This window comes from Pinus tabuliformis, chromosome Q (genome assembly GCF_031772625.1).
Source record: "Pinus tabuliformis cultivar Carrire ecotype Pingquan chromosome Q, CPIR1, whole genome shotgun sequence".
Lineage (NCBI taxonomy): Eukaryota > Viridiplantae > Streptophyta > Pinopsida > Pinales > Pinaceae > Pinus > Pinus tabuliformis.
The window spans coordinates 661,451,427-661,475,247 of record NC_142296.1 but is presented as its reverse complement, the minus strand read 5'-3'; positions in this window follow the sequence as shown (position 1 = coordinate 661,475,247).

Here is a 23,821-nt window from a genome sequence, read left to right as displayed (position 1 = left end):
TATAGAACAATAGAAGGCAAAGAACATAAATTTTTCCTTAGAGAGATTAGAGAATGGGAGTGAAGCCTATCTCAAATATGTACCAAGCTTCCGTTTCCTCCTTGATTGTAAGCTCTAATTGTAGCTCCAAGTGTTATAATTAGAACCTGCACACACAACTAAAATAAGAAAAGCACACACAATTGTTTTGGGAAGTTTTAGTTTCTATGGATAAACGCTTAAACCCATAGACTAGTAGCTAAGTCTAGAACAACAGTGCAAAGCATTCTCTACCTTTTCTATAACCAATAGATTAAATAAGATAGTAAAGAAGCCTACATGTAGCTTTTTCTTACTTCTTATCTCCCTTGACCAATTCTGTTGCTCCTTTCCATACTTAATCCGCTTGAAAAGTACCTGCATGCAGACAGAAGACAAAAACTGATCAAAGCATATGATAATGATCTATTAATTAAACATAGAATGGAATCAAGTTCATAATACACATATGAAAGCATCAATGGACAATACAAGCATATGGAAAAAGTTTTGAACAATTTATTAGTAAAAGGAAGAGTTACAACCCAATTTTCTTGATTCAGCATCACTCCTCCAGTTCAATCCCATCCTCTCCTCATAATAAGAAAAACATTCTAACATCATTACAATACTTGAAATCAACTCAAGTATCATACTAACAACATCTCCCTATAATTTAATGATTTCTAGCCCCTAATCACTTAGATGTGTGGTCTTTTTATAGGTGAATGAAGGAAGTTATTCCATAAATGGTGACAATGAATGCCCTCCCAAAAATAGGATTTATTCCATGGAGGAAGGGATAAAGGGATTGATGTTCCTGAACTCCCTACCTCATCCAAATTCGAGCTGAAAGGAGTAGATAAACTTGGGAAACTTCTAGATGCATCCAATCGATAAGAATATTCCCAAACCCCAATGAATTTTGCTCAAATTTGCCCAGCGTAGGCCAAAGAGGGCTCAAGTGCACTGCATCGCACCCTAGAAGTGTACTGGACTGCATTGCAACACACCCTAATGAAGGCCTACCTGTGCTGATCTTCTTAGAGGTAGTTTTTGGATGATTTCAGTCATGAAACTTCTTGGGAAGCTAGGCATTCTGATGGTTGACTTCTTTAATGCATGTAACAACTAAATTAGGGTTTTATGGGCCCTAATAGTACTGATCCGTAAGTCGAGGTTGATGTGCCCAATTGGATCTGTAACGGTTTCCCCCTAAAGCATGAAGTTGTAAATATGTATTTCAAGTGAAATGCTTTATCATGTGGAGAGGAGGTTTCAAAGCAGAAGGTGACCTGTATCGATTACAATACATATATAATGATAGTTTGATTTTTTCTCATGAAATTGTTGAGGGAAGACATACCCATGCTTAGCTTATAAACTTCATTATATGTACAAATATAGTCGTCTACAGATATAGACCCATGAATGGATGACCATGAATGTAAGGCCATTGTACATTTGATTTAGTACTCTTCAAAATATCGCAGCCCGAATGGATGAAACTAGATCCAGGGTCTTTAATCTCGTTCAATCTTTCACTCAAGTACAATTCTAACCATGTGAATAGATGATCTAAAGTCGAGCATGGGAAGACATCATCTGATTACCAGCCAATGATGTAAGCCATTAACAGACGCGAGAGGAATCACTAATAATGATGATGACCCTCAAGGTACCATAGTACATTTCGCATGGTGTGAATAAATGATTTGATGCCTAACACCATACAAAGTCTTTTGGTCGAAGGCCATTGATTTCAACCTATCACCAGAAGTGAGAAACCTGCCATTGATGTATGCAAGTCTCAAGGTACTGAAGGGGTGTTTCTAAGTCAACTTCTTGGATAATGTGCTGATGTTGACAAGAAGTGACTCGTCGCAGGAGGGCCTTGATGTATTCCACATAAACGACATGAAATGAGGTAAATGGTTTTGGAGATGAAAAATGGACTGACGACAGAAGGTTCAGGAATGGCGGTCATGAAAATGAATGTTTACAATATTGCAAAGGATGAAGTTTGAACTGAATGACTTCTCTTGAACATGTCAGTGACACTAAGATGAATTGGTAGCATTGACCCAAAACAAAGTAACGGATGGTATGATAGACCAATGGTGTGATAACCATCAAGCTGAATGACCCAACCCACATAGTCATGATGATGAGGTGAAAGTGTCATGTTCAAGAGAAACTTGCTACCATAAAGCGTTTTCCCCTTTTTCCAATTTTCCCCAGTCCTTGCTGACCAGTACCTCTTTATTTTTAATCAAGATTGAGGAGGATAGCATATTCTTGTTGTATAATTTCACCCTTCGGGTGAATCCATCGCTATTTGGTGTTTTAACAAGTCTAGCAAAGGTGAAATTCGGTCTTATCTAGATGGACAAGTTTGTCGCTATTTGATATTTTTAATGAGTTTAACGACAAAGATAAGTCAGTACTTTTCATGTTTAGAGAGTTTGAAAAGGGACGAAAAGAAAACTCCACAAGTTCTTTTTCGTAAAATAATCTCTCAAGTCCGAAAAAACGTAAAATAATACAAGAGAGATATTGTTTCCAATCCTTTAACGAGCTGGAAAAGACAAGTGCTCGGCAATATTTTCATGTTTAAAGTGTTTGAAAAGAACTTAAAGAAGACTCCAAGGGGGTTCCTTTTTCATTTTTAACAAAGCTCGAAATAGAGATAAAAGTTTGCTTTGTGGTAAAAGATGTCCAATTTACATTTGAGCATGTCAAATTCTGCATTTTAGTTGTTAAACCTGCTCAAAAACCATCAAAATAGATTAAAAATACATGTTTCATGGATAAAATGAATAAAAAGTAATGTTTACTCGATTAATGTGCAAGAAATAAACTGAAAAACAAGTTTTACCATTCATTTTTACCATTTCACATTTACCCTTTGATTTTGGTGCTTTGGAGTAGTTTTTACCTTGAAGTTCACCAGCTGATTATGGAGAATTCAGTGGACCATTCCTCATGCCATCCGGACCAGGTAGGAGCTATCTCTGTTCTCTTTAATTTCATCATTCACTTTCAGTTTCAAGCAAAAAAATTAAGTTTTTGAGGTCCCTAGGGTTTCAATTTTGAACTCTGGGATCAGCGCACCCTTTCATCATCAAAAGGTGAACTGCACTGCACACACATAGAACACTGCATGCATTGTAGCAGACTATCTCTAAGGTAGGGGTTCGCTAGGCACAAAACCCAAATTCACATAGCTATTTTCTCCCAAATTTTCCTCTGTTTTTTGCAAGAAATGGATCATAATTTGTCTAATGGTTGTATTGCAGAAATTCATCGGATCAAAATAGTGATTATATGGAGAGTATGAGAGCACAAATAAGAAGATATGATTGCCCTAAATAATCAGGGTATGATTGAGGCCCTAAGGAATTCTGGGTTGCTCAAGTATTTCTGACTATCTAGCATGCGGCAACAGATTTAGCTTTTACAGTGCCTTGTTCGTTCATGGGATTTTACTGATTAGGCCTTTCACATTAGGGAAAAATTGATCCCATTTACCATCGATGACATCTACTTTCTGACTCGATTGTCGTGGTAGGGTGCCCTCATATCACTTTCTAGATTTTCCAAAGAGGGTGAATCAGTGAGAGACTACATACGACAGTTCTATTGGGAAGGTGGACAGCCTAGCAGAGACAGAAAGATTAACATAAGGGATGTTAGTGATTTACCATTGAGGACGATCCTCTTTACCATTGCCAAATTGGTTGGAAGTGTGACACTATGCTTGGTAAATAGATCATACATGTAGTATGCTTTAGAGTGTTTAGTGCCAAAAGTGTTCAACTAGTGCGAGGTAGTACTTTCATTTACGAAAGAACAACTGATCAAGGTGAAAAGCGGAAAGACAAAGAACTTTGGCTATGGGTCGATCATGATTTCTCACTTTGGAGAGAATTCCACTTATGCAATGACAACTTGTTTCACTAGGTGTATCTGGACCTAGGGATCCATGGATGCAAAGATGGGTAGATCTTATGGCTAGGCATGCTGGTCAGTCATTGATCTCATTTACCCTTGTGTTCTTTGAGTGGTTTGATCGACAGGATATGGCCATCGCATAGTATCCATATTCAAGAATGGATTTCCATGGAGATCCAGACTTGATGTTACCAGTTGTAGTATAGTGGGGTGCTATCGGTAAATTGTTTGACCAAAGTGTTTTTTAATTTTAAAGTTTCTACACTTTTTGTGTTTTTCTATTATCTCCAAGGCTAAAAAAAATCATTTTTTATGTATGTAGACGTTGGACCTATTCAACCTATGGGACACCAACAAGAGGCAGGTAGGCCAGAACAGAGACCTGTTAGGAGAGTAGTTCTCTGATACTTAGATTTAGCCGAGACAATGGCTGAGCTACAGGACCACACAGAGGGTTTGAACCTAGGCATTATGGATATCTGGATCGAGGAGTTGCCTATGCAACTGCAGCACCACACCATTGGTCTGCCAAGTTGTTGGATGAGACTTTTATGCATGATAACATAGTTTGTGACTTGTTATCATGAGGAGCACTAGTCTACTTAGATGTTTTCTACATACATTTTGAGTTTTTGAGTCAGATGACCAATTTTTGTCTTGGACACAAATTGTTTGTAAAAACTTTTAAAACAACTATCTATTTTAATTTTAGAGTTTTAATATGGTTATGTGATGCAATCCTATTCAACTAATGATATGAACTAAAAATATTTACTTTACATATGTCGCAAATGTCTATTTAACACATAATTCGCTAGAGAATCAATTAATGTGTTTAGATTTATGGAAAATGCTAATATTGAATAAACTCAAAATACCTTTCCAAAATACGAACTCTAAGGAACATGCAATGAATTGTTGGGTTTTAGACGGTATAAATGCCAGTAAGTTGTAGTACAATGAGTTGTGAGTCCAACCTAATGATGATTCAGCGTATGCCAAGTGAAATGGCATCAGAGAGAAGTTCAATCAACCCACTATACTCAGCGATGTTGTTTGTCCCTCTAAAACTCACTAACTCGTCGCTTGGAGAGAAGATGGCCCATGCTACAGAAGATAGATTCTGCATACTACGACTAGCCCCATCGGCATAACCAACAAACGATTCTGAAAAGTTTGACATCTGCAACAAATGCAAAGTGGATTACTTAACCAAATAAGAACTCTAAAAGAAACACACACACAAATGCAATCAAAGCATATATACAGTGAGTTTTACTACACTTAACTAAGCATAGTAACGTTTAAGGTACAACCCATTTCGGGGCTGCGACAATGGAATCCCATCATAGTCCACTAACTCGTAGGCACCTTTCATCAAAACATGCTTAACAATATAAGGGCCCATCCAAAGTGGTTCAAATTTTCCTGCTCCAAGTTTATCAGACTCCTGATCATAAAGTAAGACTAGGTCACCCTCTGAGAAGACACGAGGCTTGGCATTTTTATCATATTACACCTTAATACGTTCCTTGTGCGCTTCGTTAGTCAATGCAGCATCACGACGGGTTTCATCTAGATGGATTAACTCCAAGAAACACGCTTCTTCTTTAGAAGTGTCAGATAGTAGGTCAATCGCAAGTTTGAGAGACGAGATTTCACATTGAATTGGTAAGACTACTTCCAAACCATACACCAACTGAAAGGGTGTGAATTCGGTCGCATTTCTCACCGAGGTTCGATATGCCCACAAAGCCGAGTATATGATTAAATGCCAATTTCTTTTATGAACTCCAATCATTCTTGCAACATGCACTTAAGGACTTTGTTGATAGCCTCAACTTGTCCATTAGCTTGTGGGTAGTATGGAGTAGAACTATCATTTGACAGCCCTAACTTGGCAGTCAACTCAACCATCATGTGATTGCGAAAATGTGATCCATGATCGGTAACTATGGCTTGTAGTACACCAAACCTGGCAACCACATGGTTGAAGAAAAATAAAGCAGCCATTTTGCCACTGTTGTTTAATGTTGGCATCACCTTAGCCCATTTGGTAAAATAGTCAACGACGACTATAATATACCCATGCTCCCTAGCTGAGGTGGGGTTACATGTCATAAAGTCAATGCCCCATTTGGCGAATGGGCCAACAAAAATGAATGGATGTAGTGGTGCAGGTGGTAATCTGGTTTTTTGGGCAAATATCTGGCAAGCATGGCAACTTCTGACAACAAGAATGTAATCTTTTAATATGGTTGGCTAGAAGTAACCGCATGGAGAATTCTCTGCGCAGTTGCATGTCCAGATAAGTGTCCTCCACAAGCACTGGAATGAAATTCATTTAAAGTTTGACCAGATGGTCTTCTTTCTATTTGTGTGCTTGAAGAACTGATCACACCGTTGCCAGCATGAGAGTGCTTACTCGAATGTGGAGGAGGGGGAACAATGAAAGTTGGTTGAGGTGCATTGGGAATTTTATCATAAAGCATGCTATATTGTGTGAATCATATCCAAGTATTGGGCACAAGCAATGAATTTCTCTTCTATGACAACTCCACCTTTTGCCACATCCTCGGTGATTGATGGTAACAAGGATTTTATGAACCACTTAGCTAAAAGCTGATCAGGAACATATGTCTTAACCATTTAACGATGATGCCACCACTCATGAATATGATCTGATATATGGGTAGCAGTAGTCTATTTAAATTTGGTTAGGAGTTCCGTTCCAGTCTCATATCTGATAGGTAACTAGAAGTGGGTAAAAAAAGTAGTGGCTAAAGTGGTGAAATTATCGAAAGAAGATCTTGGTAATTCAATGTACCATTTAGTAGTTGGACCAGTAAGTGTTCTTTTGAAAAGACGAAGTCTAACTAAATCATCATTTAAGGAGTTTGATGAACACCACAAATGAAAGGTCTTAACATGATTTGATGGGTCTTCTCCAGGATTTCCGTTAAACTTTGGAATGTAAGATGGTAACATATGCAGAAGTACTGGCCACCAAGGTGCATATAAGATTGGATCATTAGTGAGCTAATTTAAATCTGGTAATTCTAAAGTTGCTACAAATGGAAATAGTCGATTCAAGTCAGGTTGAGCATACCCAGGATATGATGGAATTGCCTGATCAATAGGTCTTTGCATACCGACATAGGGCATCTACATTTGGTAACCTTGTTATGGTTGTTGAACAAAACTAGTATAAGGTGGTTGTTGATAACCAGGTTGAATGTGTGGTTGTCCATAACTTGCAAAGCCTTGTTGACCAGGAGCTTGGTAAGATTTAGATTGACCAAAACCAGGTTGAGCCTATGAAACAAGTCCAAACTAGGGTTGGAATTGCTGGAATTGAGGTTGCCATGGTTGTTGAATCAACTATTGTTGTTGTTGGTACAACTGTTGTGGATTTAATAGTTGCTGCTGTCGAACAATGAAAGTTTGGCCAGGTTGTGAATAAATTATACCAGTGTAAGCCTGGTTCAGTCCAGATAAGGGTATACTAACCTGAGGTTATTGCTGAACTCCAAAAACAAGTTGTTGTTGTACAACAACTTGAGGAACTTTAACTTCTTGACTTGAAACTTGTGCTTGCAAGATAGAAGGATCAGTTTGTACCGGCTGAGATATAACAGTTTGAACTTGTGACTATGGTACAGTAGTAACAACAGGTGTAGTAGGAATATCTGGCATAGTTTGCATTGGTTGTGTTGGATACACAAGCCTTGGTGGAACTGGCATTATTGGTTGCCATTGACAAACTCTAATTCCAGATTAACTTGAATATTGTGGGATATTACCATATGGTAGTTCCCCGGAATAAGGAGGATATGGTGAATAAGCATATTGCTCTCCATATGGTGGAAATCCAATGTTTAATGGATACATAGGTCTTTGCTGACCAAATTTCCCAGCTTGATATTGATATGTAGGATCAAACTATTGAGTTCCCATTAGATAAGAAACAGGTAAAATTCTGGCTGAGGACATGGGTGATGACCATGGTGTAGAAGCAACCACTGAGTGGGTTCCAGATAATGATTGGTAACCAACCGGGATGGATGATTCACCATACAAGTGCGACTCAGGTGTGGTAGAAAACATCAAAGAGGTTACAATAGAATATTCTGCTGCAGTTGCATCAGATGATACAATCTGGGATGTTGACAGTTTTTCAGCCATAATTAACTGACCCAAAGGTTGTCCTAAAGATTCAACGGGTACTTGAAAAGAAGTAGGATCAAATGAAGCAAAGAAATTAGGAGTATTAGGGTAATGATAAAGCCTAACTCGAAAGTGAAATGGGGTTCTAGGTGTGGAGTCTGTTAGGTTCCTATACCAATAGGTGTCATATTTCATGATTGACTGTGGAAATGCCAAATATAATCATCCTTTCCATGCTACAAAGGTTCCATACTTTTCAGAAAACCAAAAAATTTAAAAAATGTAGAGAGGGTATGCCCTAAAAGAAAAATCAAAGGGCAAAAAGAATGAATTGGTCAAGAAAGAAAGAAAATGAACCCCAAAGAAAAGCCCAGGAAAGTGTGCTAGTCCAAAATGCCACTACTATCCTATTTTTTTTTTGGAAAACAAGTTTAGAATGTGCAATCAGTGACTTTTGTCGCACTTGATGGATGGCCAAACAACTCAATCTTGGCCAATCCATGTTTAAATTTCTTGTTGTAGAACTAGAGAATAAGATTTGTTCCAACAGTTCAAGCTTGGCAGATCAGTGGTTAGGTAGAGAAGCAAGGGTGCTCAACAACTAAATCTGAGCCCTTGGAAGAGATAAGGGTAGACTTATATAGGAGGGTAGTCAAAAGAAAACAAGAGAGAAAGGGTTTGCCAGCTCAAATGCACCCAAGGAGAGAGAAGAAAAAATGTTAGGTGTATTAGGATGGGTAGGCAGTTTGATGTTGCAGAAGCAAGTTTGTGATCAGGTGTGTCCTTTGGAATATGTTCTATCTCATTGATATCACAAGTACCATGGAAAACTAGCTGCAAAACAGTTGAACCATGATTAACTTCCCCTCTCATTTCCCCAAGAACACTTACTAACATCCCTTCAAGGACATTGGGATCTGCTCAGTGGTCCTAGTTCCTTTCACTTTATGAGAAAAACTAAGTGGAACTCTGTGTTTACTTAGCCAAAACAAGCCACATTTCTTGTGTAAACAAAAATCCTTTCATTTCCCTAAAAAACCTAAGTTTTTACCTTATAAACTTAGCGTTCCCCATTCATAAAACCATATTAACATCCTAACTCTATTTATATAACTCCTATGTATATTTCCCTTCCCATACTATGTAAAACTACATAAAAACCCCAAAATACTTAAATATTCCCCACCCCGACAATTATAGCCATAAAACATGGAATTTCGGGAATTATAGGTTCACTTGGAACCTTATAATAACCCTCCCGCGCACGAATAACCTTGGGATTTAATTAACACTTGGTTGATTAAATAACCAACCCGCAAACCCAAAATTGAAATACATTGTGATACTCCGCAAAACCTTACAAAACAATGAAATATTATGGAAAGCCCCTTATATTACCCCTCCGCCTGTTTACTATGCCGCCAGCTGTTGGATCCGATCCCCCAGATCAGATGGTCCACATGGATATTGCAAGCCATCATATGTCGAAAGGTAGCTCTGGGGGATGGGCGGTATTGCCGCCGTACAGAGGACAGGTATCAGGCGCCTGGCGTGATCGGTGCCCCCTCTGACAATACCACTATGACCCAAAGGCGGTACGGGGGCCAAACCACTTACTACCTATGCCCCCTTCGTGCCAACATCACCCTCACATCATCAGATATGTCATCCGCCACCCCGCCTCCGTATCATCCGCCGTGTCCACCACGTCACTGCCAAGTCGGCCTCCGTACCCCTGCTATACGACAAAATCATGATGTCATGCTGACGTCACCCGACCAAAGCACGCCAAAAACCCGCCAAAATCAAAATTTTTGTCAAAAAATCCGTTAAACGTCGTATTTTGTCCATTTCACTTTGTTTTTCTATGTGGCTTTTGCATGGTCTTTACAGCCAAAATTCCATTTCCACTGAACAGTTCGCCATCCAGTGAACATTCGATCCACATCTTAGCCCTTCAGCTCGGTCTGCAGTCCACATTTTGCATAGAGCACCTATAAAACAGGTATTTACCCCAAATTCTTCTCCTAAACCCTGTTTTTCCAAATTTTCTGTAAAAAATACCCGCAGAACCGAAATTTGAATTAAAATTACAGTGTTGCCTACAAACCTATGCATTTTAACCTCTGTTCGACCCATTTTTTCCGAGAAATTTCTCAGAATGTTACTCCCTCCACAAATTTACCTATTTAGCTAGAAGTTCAAGCTTATTTTGGCCTGCAATTCCCGTAGAAAGCTCTCGAAACTGATATTTTACCCACTGTTGCTGTGAAAGCCAAAATTCCAAATAAAAAAAATCACAGAAGATTGAAAATGGAGGATCCAGTGGCCCTCAATGTTGCCCCCTTGAATGCACCACACAAGGAGGTGGAATGGTTGCCCTTAGCTAATAGGGACTTCCAAATACAAGACTTAATGGGTATCAAAAACCATCTGCAAACATTTTGTGAAATTAGAAACAACTACCTGAACAAGACTGATCTCTATGGCATATGGGAGTACAATCTGCCCTTATATTATCTTCCATCAGTCAATGTATTTCTAGATATAATCTGATTGTGCTATGCTAACTATGAGCCCACTCAAAGAGCAGTCATGTCTCCAAATGGCACTGTCCTATTCTATATCACTTCTGACTCAATCAATGAGATGTTGCATTTCAAGCCTAATCAGCCTTTGGCTCCTCTGTCTATGAAACATTTGCTGGACCAAGGCTCCAAACTATCCTCTGCAGAAATAGGCCAAATTGCCAAGTTATTCATGAGCCCAGACTCCCAGCCCAGAGACTCACCTCCTTTTCATCAGGTCTATTTCAATGAAGTTGGGAGAGCTGTCATTGACATGATATCCTATGTCCTGGGTTTTAGAACAAGTGAGTATGTTGATGAAACCATTCTAGCTCTGATGTCTATATTTATTCCAGGACACCCTCCTGCCATCAAGTTTGACTTTGCTACCTTCATTAGCAACAAAATCCATGAACTATTTGTAGTGACCAATCTAGGGGTCTAGATTAGACTAAATTTAATGTCAACCAATGTAGGTAAACTTAGAGGCATGTGTCTAAAGTTTATAGACCTAAAAGGATCTCATCTACCTAGATAAGTTTCTACTGTGACAGGCTACAACACTCTTTTACAAGAGATTGGAATATGTTTCCTTTAACAATTTAAACACCCATATCCTCTAATTTAATTAGCTATTCTAAAACAGAGTGTTACTAGTCTGAGTCTTCAATCCTCTTACAAGGATATAGTTCACAAAAAATCTTTCTAGCTAACACACAAAGCATTCATGAAAACCAAAAACTCTTCTAAGTATACTAAAACTGAAATTCATGAAAACAGAGTCCATAGAGATAATTTGAAATTCAATGTTCAATTAAACCTCTTACAAGATCTCGTTCAATAATTTAGCAATTGAATTTTCAAGCTATCACCATGAATCATACAATAACACTCGCCAGAAATTCTAATTGAATTAATAACTTCACAAGCAAGGAAATAACATCAAACACTATTCAGATTTGAAGGCTAAATCCTACGAAAATGAAACGACAGTGTACCAATCTTCACGTAGGGCCCTTCCACGCTTCGATGGCACACTTAGAAAACTTCAGGTGATGAAAACGTTAACACATAAACACTACAATTGATGAAACTCTGCCGTGATTAAGTTCTGGAAAATTAACTACATACTAGAACAGAGTTCTGGAATACGTCTCAGTCTGCTCTTGTCTAACCTCCTAGTTATTATCATTTACATCCAAACGTACATGCATTATCGCTTCAGATGTTTCTGCTTTTACAATAAAAAATGCTAGGTTCGTTTTTTTCTAATCCTAACTGATTTCTAAAACAAAACGAAATCAGTTTAGGTAACTTCAGATTTTTGCTGCTTTTACAACCAAAAAGGCTGGGTTTGACCATCATTGACCATGTATTTAGGAGCTCTAGATTCGATGCTGAATAGATCTTTCACCATGTATGTACATCCTAGATCACGTCCTTATCCTTTGTTTCGATTTTCCTGCCATGCCACATGTCACAACATAAACCAATTACAGGAAGTCATGACATCCCGTAATTTTGTTGAAAATTTCCAATTTTAAACATAAAAATCCACAAATTAAATTTAATGTAAAATAATAATTATGATGCTTCATTAATAAATTTCAATGGACTATGAGGGGTTTATGGGAGAAAATGATAGATAAATGATGGATTTTTAGAAGAAAAGAATGGCAATAAAATAGTACCAACATCTCCCCCAAGCTCAATGATTTAGCATGTCCTCATGCTAATCCTGATGTGCTCCCTTTATATTTTGTTCCTGCTTGTGCCTCTGCCACTTGTAGCAAGACATCTATACTCTTCTGAACTTGGGCATTCTTCTGAACTTGGAACTCATGTTTCAGATTCTTATATTTTTCTTTGAGAGCTTTTTTCCGAGTGTACCATTTTGTCACCCATTTGCACGTTTCAGCTTGATCATTCTTAAGTTCTTTGATTTGCTTCTTTAGTTTCTCATTTTTCTGTTGAATCTTCTTGCTCTGAGCTCTCAACATTTCATTTTCCTTCTTTATGACCTTCTCCAACATGTTTGCTTCCATCAATTCCTCTTTTAGCTCTTTAATTTGTTTCTCTAACCTTCTCTATTTCTTGTTTGTAGATACTGGCTCTTTCCTTTCTTCCTTATTACTCTCGATTTCCATTTCTGCTTCCTGTTCTAGCTGTGAATTAGTATTGCTTTCAATGTCCATTGGTGCATTTGCATTCGGCTCTGGTTGATCATCTTGTGTTTGATTCCTTTTTATTCTCCTTGATCTTCTCTTATAAGTAGTGAAGATTGTATCTTTTTCAATTTTCTTGGCAGTTTCTTGCCTCATCCTTCTTGTCCTTACACCACTGCTGGGTTGGGGAACATTGCTTGACTTACGCTCAGGGATCTCCTCATCAATATCAATCATAAACTCTATGCGTTCTTGTTGTTCTTGTTCATCTTCTCTAATTTTAATTTGGTTGTCAATCAAAAACTCTTTCCATGTTTTTCCTCTCCTCTGCAACTCAAATTCAATTAGAATTTTGATCAACCCAAAATGATACAAACTCCTATCTTCATTACCTTTTTGTTTCTGAATGGTATTCGACATTTTAGTCAAACTCTGTAAGAGGAACTAGGGCAAACTGATAGTGCATTGACCTTTTAAGTGCAACAGAAGTTTTATGTGATATAGGTATACTATACTGTAACGTCCTTCACATGTAACAAATTTCTAAATAATGTATACCATTTCGTCCCAAGGGTGAATTAGCCAGCTTCTGGGAACACCCTTTTTCCAATTGACAGAGGAAACCCTTGACCTAGACATAAATTGAGTCCATGATTTTTCCTTAAATTGTTTAGTTTTGAAAATACTTTTCCCCTTCTGGACTGATTCCCAATGTTTGTGCTATGGTATCCTCTAAAATTCTAAAATAGAAATTTCCTATTAAATCTTTCTCTCCATTGAAGGAAAATGCAAATTGCTTCGTAACTTCTTCATTGTTTCCATTGAATTTCTCTAGAAAGGACAACCAATGTTTTTCCCTTAAAATTGTGACACAGTCTTCATGATATTGTGAACTATCAAATTTTTCGGGCTCTGCTCTATTGGTCATTTTATTAAAAATCTCTGTTCTAACCCTTTTGTTTATGCTCAAAAATTTAATCAGGGTTTTTCAATTTGTTACCTCTTTTCCTGCGTTCCACTGAGCTGACCTGGTAACGTCTTCGATTCTCTGAGTTTACTTCTTCAATTTCTTGAGCGAGCGACCTGGTTAACATCCTCGATTTATGGGTGGAAGTAAAAACTCGGGGTAAGCCTGTCTGCTATTCTCTCCCTTTGTAGCACCTACTATCTCGGCCCTCTTTGAGAAACTCAGAGTCTGAACACTAACACAGTAACGCACTTTATGAACTCAAAGTTTTATAAAATGAAAACTCAACAACCAACCTTCATCCAATTGCTATGATGACAATGTAGAGTTGGAAGGCACATTCACATCATGAAGACAGAGGAGCAGTACTAATTTGCAGAGGTATAATCATGAGAACACCATATACAAATCGTATGATGGTAACAGATATATATATTTCATGAGCAGACTTGGGTCAAAAGATTGTTTTATAACTCTAGCAGTCAAAATGAATGAACTTATTTGAGGATATATGGTTTAACACTTGTCTTTCCATTGCACGGACTTGTTCATTGAGTATCCCAATTGTTGGTACTTGATTGCCAGAAGGCCAATTTAAAAATGATGAGTTGATGACAAGGTTTGAAGAGCGGTGTAGGAAAAGGTTTGAAAATCGTAGTAGGAGTATGGAAATAGGCTAAGGTGTGATAGGAAATGATAGTAGAGTGATAATGATATGAGTAGTTAGGAATTTTACAAGGGTGATGGGTATAGGGGTTGTTGGTTGACAGAATACTGATTTGGCGTGCACAGGTAGGACTGATCTGTTTGTATAGGTATGACTGATCTTCACTGTCCAAAACAGATCCCTTTGAAATGAAATTGAATATAACAGGTCCCATTAAAATCTGAAGAACTTTGAAGAACTCTGAAGAACCATGTTTGTGAAGCTTCTTTTATCCTTCGTGTTGATGTAGCCTTGATTATAATTCTAATGATAAGCAACCTTTGAAAACTTTGTTGAAGTAGCCTGATGTATCTTGAATGCAATCTTTAACAGGTCCCTCTGATATTGGTGATGTTATCATAGCCTTCTGAATAGGTCCCTCTGACATTGGTAATGTTGATATAGTCTTTTGAACAGGTCCCACTGCATATTGCCTGAACAGGTCCCTCTGATTAGAACAAAAACAACTCTTTTATTGAAATACTAAATTACTGAAACAAATTCCTTGAAGATATAAAAATGAGGAGATGAGATAGGGAAAACAAAATGCTGATTCTTCTCCCCCACTAAAGCTTTGACTTGTCCTCAAGTCATTATTGAATGGATGAAAAACAGGAAACAAGTAGAACAAGGAATTCTTACTAGCCAAATGATTGGTTTTCTAGTAAGAATTATGGGTTAGAGTGTGCCAGAGTCTGGTTTTCACATCTAAACCATTATTATTGTTTTTGTTTTTGTGTTTTTTTATTATTTATTTATATATTTATTTTTTAAATGAAATTGAATGAACTAAGGTAGAGATATCACAGCTGAAGGCTGCAATATCTCAACCTCCCTTTGCTGAGATACAGTGTGAATAAAATCCTCCTTGCTGATGGGCTTATGATAGAGTTTCAACCGATGGCCATTGACAAGAAAGGTGTTTCCTTCTCCATCAATGGTAGTAAGCTTGATTGATCCATTTTCATATACTTGAACTATTTCATATGGGCCCATCCAATGTGTGGTAAATTTGGCTTTATGATCTCTGAATTTAGAGTCAAAGAGTAAAGCCCAGTCTCCTTCTTTGAATTGTTTCCTTTTAATGTGTGCATCATGCCACTGCTTCCTTTGTTTCTGCATTAGGATTGTTGTCTCCTCTGCTTGCTGCCTCATTTCATCTAACTGGTTCAATTTCATAATTCTCTCTTTTTGTGCTTCATTGAGATCAATTCCTAAATCTGTAGCCATCTTATAAGTATGTATTTGAAATTCAATAGGAAGCATTACCTCTTTTCCATACACCAACTGATATGGTGTAAATCCTGTGGTATTTTTCCACGTGATTCTGTAAGCACAGAGTGCATCTTTGAGCTTCTCTTCCCAATTCTTTTTGTTCATTGCTACTATCTTAGTGATAATTCCTTCCAATGTTTTATTTGTAGATTCCACCTGGCCATTGGCTTGTGGATGGTAAGGTGTACTTTTCCTGTGCTTGATTTTATATTTTTTTGTGATGTCTTTGACCAGCTTTGAAGTAAACTGAGTACCTTGATCTGTCACCATCTCCCTTGGTACTCTATACCTTACAAAAATTTCTTCAAAAAGGAAGTTTACCACTGTTTGTTCAGTTGCACGGACTAGTGCTTTTGCTTCAACCCATTTGGTCACGTAATCAGTACATACTAGGATGTACTTTTTGCCTTTCGAAGTTGGATTGATGGGTCCTATAAAATCTAGAGCCCATTTTTCAAATGGCTCTAAATGTACTTGAGGCTGAAGTGGAATTTCATCTGTAGCTGTTGGTCTGCCCATTCTTTGATAGCTATCACAACTTTTCACATACTTCTTGGAATCCTTAAAAATAGATGGCCAATAGTATCCAAGATTGAGAATCTTGAATGCTGTTCTTTTTGCTGCAAAATGCCCACCACACGGTTCATCATGACAAGATTTTAAAATATCAAATATTTCATCATTTCTTACACATCTTCTAATAATCATATCATAACCGGTGTAAAATAAATCTCCATTAACCCATGAGTATCTAGCACTTTGTTTGATCAACCTCTTCTTTTCCTTTGGAGTAAAATATGGAGGTGTTTTTCCTATGGACAAATAATTGGCTAAGTCAGCATACCAAGGATTCACTATTGAAATTGCAAATAAATTTTCATCTGGAAAAGAATCTTCAACCGGAACAACCTCACCTGAATTTTGCAGTCTAGAAAGAAAATCTGCCACCTGATTCTCCTTACCTGGTCTATCTAACACTGTAATATTAAATTCCTGTAATAATAACAACCATCTGGTAACTCTGCCGTTAGTGATTGGTTTATTCATTAAATACGTAATGGCAGAGTGGTCAGTATGTACAAAAACCTCATAACCAGTTATATAATGTCGGAATTTATTCACAGCATGTATGATTGCAAGCATTTCTTTTTCAGTGACTGTGTAGTTTAATTCTGCGGGTGTTAGATTTTTGCCAATGAAATAGATGGCATAATTGAAAGACTCTTCTTTTTGGCCTAATGAGGCACCTACTACAGTATCAGATGCATCTGTAAAGATGTGAAATGGTAGGGTCCAGTTAGGTGCTTTTAAGACTGGTGTGGTTGATAATTTTTGTTTGAGTATTTCAAAATCTTGCTGACAATTCTCATTCCAGTTGAAAGGTGTATCTTTTGCTAGAAGCTTAAATAGAGGTGAAGCTATTTTACTAAAATGTTCAATAAACCTTCTGTAATAGCTTTCATACCCAAGGAAACTTATTACCTCTTTTTGAGTCTTCAGAATTCGAAAATTGACAATGATCTGGATTTTTGATGGATCAACTTTAATGCCTTGAGAAGAAATATAGTGACCTAATAATATCCCTTCATTTAACATCATAAAACACTTTTCATTGCTCAGGGACAAATTAGCTTCAATACATCTCTTCAAAACTTTTTCAAGATTTTCTAATGAATGCTCAAATGAATTACCATACACTGAAAAATCGTCCATATAAACTTCAACACATTCATGAACTAAATTAGCAAAAATAGCTAATACAGCTTTCTGAAATGTAGCTGGAGCATTGCAAAGTCCAAATGGTAAAACATTATAGGCATAAGTTCCCCAGGGACAAGTAAAAGTGGTTTTGTCCTGGTCCTCTAAGGCTATCCTGATCTGGTTATAGCCACTGAAACCATCAAGAAAACAGAATGATGATTTCCCAGCTAATGTGTCTAGCACTTGGTTAATAAATGGTAGTGGGAAATAATCTTTGAGCATTGCTTTGTTCAATTGTTAGTAATCAACACAAATCCTCCACTTGCCATTTTTCTTGGGCACTACTACCAATGGGGATACCCACTGACTGTCAGAGATAGGATAGATAAAATTGACCTTCAATAGTTTTTGTAATTCATCTCTAACAATATCCTGAAGCATGGGATTCATTCTTCTCTGCAGTTGCCACACTGGTTTGATATTACTATCTGTATAAATATGGTGAGTGCATGTTTCAGGGTGAATTCCGTGCATATCGGTGTAATCCCAAGCAAATGATTTCTGATATTTTCTCAATAATTGAGTCATTTTTTCCTCCTGAGATGAGTCTAGGTGAGTGCTAATATTCAAACTTTTTCCTGGACTAATCTCTATGGTCTTGCTCTGTGTGTTTGTGATAGATTGAATGGGAAAAATGTTCTGAAATGTTGTTTGCAAAGAATGAATGGTACATGTTTCCTGAAAATTCTGTGCCAAAAGTTCATCTACAGCATGGTATTGTTCATTTCTTAATTCTTCAGAAATATCAAGTTGAGAAAGGAACAATTCTACCAAATTATCATTATTATGTTCTTTAAAATCATAGATTTGATTGATGCTAAAAACAGATTGAACTTCTTCCTTATCATTGTATTTATCATCAAGCCATAAATTGTGTGCTACTGCTGGTGATTGTGCTGATGGGTAAAGAGTGAGTTGTTTTCTTTCAGTTCCTCATGAAATAATCATATTACCCGATCTACATCCTATGAATGCATCAACAGTTGCTAACCATGGTCTACCAAGGATGATAGGGTGTCCTCCTAAATTAGATTTTGGCTTAAGAACTAAAAAGTCCACTGGATACTCCCAAGAGTCCAGTGAAAAAATTATGTCCTCCAAAAATCCCTTCAGGAATCACTTTAGACCTATCAGCTAGTTCTAGAACAATTGTTGTGTGCTGCAAGTTTGTGAGATGCAATGTTTTCATTGTTTCAAGAGTCATCACATTTATTGCGGCCCCAAGGTCAATTAAGGTGTTTGGAATATGTATGTTGTTAATGATTGTAGTGACTCTGGGAATACCAGGATCAACATACTTTTCCATTGAATTGGTGTTTGTCATAAGGCCAACTAAATGTCCAATAACATGAATAGTTTGTGGATCAACTCTTTTTTTGGTAGGCTTCTTGAGGCATAGTTCTTTGATTGCTTTAGTATATATGGGAATGTCTTTTATGGCTTGTAACAGTGGAATTTTTATATAGACATTCTTTAGCTCATCTAAAACATCAAACTGTGGTATAGACATGGGAAGTTTTGCTTGGACCAATCATTCTGCAAAAGGTGGTGGATGCAATGGTTGCATTTGTTTATTTCTAATGTCATCATTTTGTTTCCTTTGAGTTGGAGTTTCATTTTCATTTTCTTCATTTTCTTCTTGTTTTTCAGCTATTGGAAGTTCTTTTTGAAGTACCTTACCAGATCTCAGCGTGATATTTTGTAAAGGTAATGTGGGATATGATGGTCCCTCATGTACATCGTAAGCTGGTCTCTCTGCTATGTTATTTGGATTTGGTACAGGTTGAGCAAGAATCTGAGTGGGTCTAGGAGTTTGTTGGTTATATGGAAGTTGTAATTGAGGTGGATTTATTGGTGGAGGAGTAGGCAATGCTTGTTGAGTGTGTTGGGGTTGATAAACAACTTGCTGCTGAGGATATTGTTGATATGTTTGAGGATATTGCGAATGTGGCTGATGATACTGTTGATATGGCTGAGAATACAGTTGGTATGGTTGAGGATATGGTTGATATTGTTGAGAGTACTGTTGAAATGGTCTCCATTGTTGCTCTGGGTAATTTTGGTGTTGCCATGGCATGGGTACATTCCAGGAATTCTGAGCATACATATGATCTTGTGCAGGAAATTGAAAATTTTTGTTTAGAAACATACCTGGAGGTGGAGGTCTAGGTTGCCACGGTCTCTTAGCACCCATGAAATACACATTCTCCATATTTGTGTTAGCTTCCACATTACAATTCTGCAAAATCTTGACTTTAGAGCAATGAAATAGATCATGATTTTCAGTACAAAAGGTGCAAACTTGAATGTTTTCTAATGGGCAGTCTTTTAGAGCATGTTTCTTCTGGAATTTTGGACAAAAGACAGCCATTAATTGATCTTCCTCTTCTTGTCTTTTCTTTTCCTTCAGAGTGTCAATTTGAGTTCCTAGGGTATTTAATAGATCTATTCGAATTCTTCTAAGAAGTTTCCTATTTCAACCCTTGTGACACTTGCTGAAGCAGATTTTGTGGCTTTAGATGATAGAGCTCTTTTTCCATATCTGGCTTTGCTCCTTGAATACTTTTCACATAAATAAACAATTTCTTCGAAAGGTAAAGTGGAAATATCACCTTTTCCCATCAAATTAAGATCATCTAAGTATTCCTCTCGAATGCCCTTCAAAAATATTGTTCGAATCAGATCAAGAGACATGGTTCTATGTTTTGATTTTTGTAAATTGTAAACAAATCGTTCCAAATACTCCTCTAAACTTTCATCCTCTTGTTGATTCATTCTAAATATATCATCTTTAGAATCTTTCGATCTACAATAAGGTTGGTATTTCTTTAGGAATATTCTTCTCATGCCATCCCAATCAGTTATTTCATGCTCACCAAGTCCCATGAACCATCTTAATGATGATGCTTTTAATGTTGCTCGGAAGAGTCTGAGCCTATGGGCATCATCTGTGTAACCATATGTTCGACATACTATGTCAAATTCAAATAAGAATGAATCTGGATCTTCTGAAGCCATGCCATAAAATTTTGGTAGCACAGATGGAGGTATGTTTTTCATTTTTATTTCCTTATCATAATTTTCTCCTTGTTCTTGAATAGGAAATTTAAAGGTTGACTCTTCCTCCTCTCTTTGACCTTGATTTTGTGGTCCTCTTGCTGATCCATCTCCTCCTCAGCCATTTTGATAGGTTCCTCTGTTGATTTAATTTCTTGTTCAGTGTCACTTATTTCAAAGAGAAGTTGTTCTAGTGATTTTTCTCCTTCTTGAGATTTTTCAAAATCAGTAGGTTCAAGGAGAAAGTGTTGAGTTATTTTGCTACTTTCTCTTGTTATAGAGGATTCAGGGAGATGTTTCTTCTGTGATTCATGTGCCAATAGAATTTGTCTCTCAATGAGTGTGAGTCTTTGCCCTGATTTTAGTTTATCCTCTAATTTTTGTATGGTGACTTTCCCAGCTGGTGTTGTGTGTTCAACTTTTCCTAAAGGGTCTGATCCTAGTGGTGAATTAGTTTTTGGATGGGGGGTTTTTATGAATCTACCTTTATCATCTCTAGATCTAGACATAAGTAAACATGACTTCTAAAATGATGAATCAAAATTAAATCTATGTTTTTGTTTATTTTTTTTTTAGAAATCCTCTAGTTGTGCCTCCCGGGCAACGGCGCCAAAATGTAGTGACCAATCCAGGGGTCTAGATTAGACTAAATTTAATGTCAACCAAGGTAGGTAAACTTAGAGGCACGTGTCTAAAGTTTATAGACCTAAAAGGATCTCATCTACCTAGATAAGTGTCTACTGTGACAGGCTACAACACTCTTTTACAAGAGATTGGAATATGTTTCCTTTCACAATTTAAACACCTATATCCTCTAATTTAATTAGCTGTTCTAAAACAAAGTGTTACTAGTCTTAGTCTTCAATCCTCTTACAAGGATATAGTTCACAAAAACTCTTTCTATCTAACACACTAAGCATTCATGAAAACCAAAAACTCTTTTAAGCATACTAAAACTCAAATTCATGAAAACAGAGTCCATAGAGATACTTTGAAATTTAATGTTCAATTAAACCTTTTACAAGATCTTGTTCAATAATTTAGCAATTGAATTTTCAAGCTATCACTATGAATCATACAATAACACTCACCAGAACTTCTAATTGAATTAATAACTTCACAAGCAAGGAAATAACATCAAACGCTATTCAGATCTGAAGGCTAAATCCTACGAAAATGAAATGACAATGTACCAATCTTCACGTAGGGCCCTTCCATGCTTCGATGGCACACTTAGAAAACTTCAGGTGATGAAAACGTTAACGCATAAACACTACAATTGATGAAATGCTACCTGTGATTAAGTTCTGGAAAATTAATTACATACTAGAACAGAGTTTTGGAATACGTCTCAGTCTGCTCTTGTCTAACCTCCTAGTTATTACCATTTACATCCAAACGTACATGCATTATCGCTTCAGATGTTTCTTCTTTTACAATCAAAAAGGCTAGGTTCGTTTTTTTCTAATCCTAACTGATTTCTAAAACAAAACGAAATCAGTTTAGGTAACTTCAGATTTTTGCTGCTTTTACAACCAAAAAGGTTGGATTTGACCAGCATTGACCATGTATTCAGCAGCTCCAGATTCGATGCTGAATAGATCTTTTACCATGTATGTAAATCCTAGATCACATCCTTATCCTTTGTTTCGATTTTCCTGCCATGCCACGTGTCACAACATAAACCAATTACAGGAAGTCATGACATCCCGTAATTTTGTTGAAAATTTCCAATTTTTAACATAAAAATCCACAAATTAAATTTAATGTAAAATAACAATTATAATGCTTCATTAATCAATTTCAATGGACTATGAGGGGTTTATGGGAGAAAATGATAGATAAATGATGGATTTTTAGAAGAAAAGAATGGCAATAAAATAGTACCTACACAATTCATGAGCCTAAATAGAGAAGGGGTTTTCAAGTATACAACCTATATATATAATCTGTTCTTATACTATCAAACAGATAGTTTTCAGTTCCCTGTCAAGAAATTGGATGCAAAAGGAGAAAGGAGATCTGTCATATTTTGGACCCCAGTCTTCCATATAGTCCATAATTCTCCTTATACTTATTGTGAGTTCATTGACCTATTCATGTATCTAGTCTCATCTCTGCTGATGAGAAGTCCCCCTCCCAGACTCTCAGTTGAAATGCAGAAAATCTTGCAGCTGTCCAAAAGTTATAAAATAGGTGATAGGTACTTTTACCAAAATCACACAGAGATTAGGATTTATGGCTGTGAATTGTGCCCCTACAAGCTGCCAAGATATGTGCATATGAGATTGTTTTCCCTTGAATAGTTTAGGCAGTTTGTTAGCTCAGATTTGACTCATTTTTATGAGGCCAAGAAAAAGGCTCAGCTGAAGCTAAGAAACCAACTAGGCCCCCTCATCATTAACAGAAAGGAAGGGTGGAAAGATGATGAAAAGATATTAAGTGAGCAACTCAAACTAAAAAGGAGTTTTTGGTGGGTACCCTATGACCCAAAAGGATTTATCCATGATAGAAAGACAAAATATAGGCTATCAGGCTATGAACATTGTAGAATCCCTGATATAGAACATTATGCTAATCAAGATGAATGGGTAGAAGTACATTGGTAGAACATATTACTGAGGAAGATAAAATGGAGCAGGGAATGAAAGACCTTGAAAAAACTCTTGACCTGGACTCTTTTGGACATGTCTCATTGAAATTGCCTCAACACATTGGAGTGGGCACATTAGCTGCTACAACTTCACAACAACCTGCCCAAGAAAATACTCCACCTGCAGGGACATCCAAAGGCAAAGAAGCGCTGCATTCAGAGCAACAAGAAATGACCAATCAGTCAACATCATTATAGCAGCAAGGCCAAGGGAAAATTTCTCCTGCCTAGACCCATGCACTAGAGATACCAGCATTGCAGACACCTCTCAATGAGGAGAAGGGCAGAAAAAGGGACTGGGAAGAGGCCACACCCATAAGTGGGCCAGCAGAACAGCCAGAAGCAAAGAGGTAGAGTGGATCCTCTATTTGAAGAGGAAGTTATTGAGGAGATCATTGAAAGTCCAAGAAGTGAAAGGGCAGCCAGCCCACTGACTTCCCCAGTGACAGAATCACCTACCAGTTCTCATGGACAACAATTTGGAAAACAACCTATTATGGAAATTTCATCAGCATGGCCACAAAGCAAACA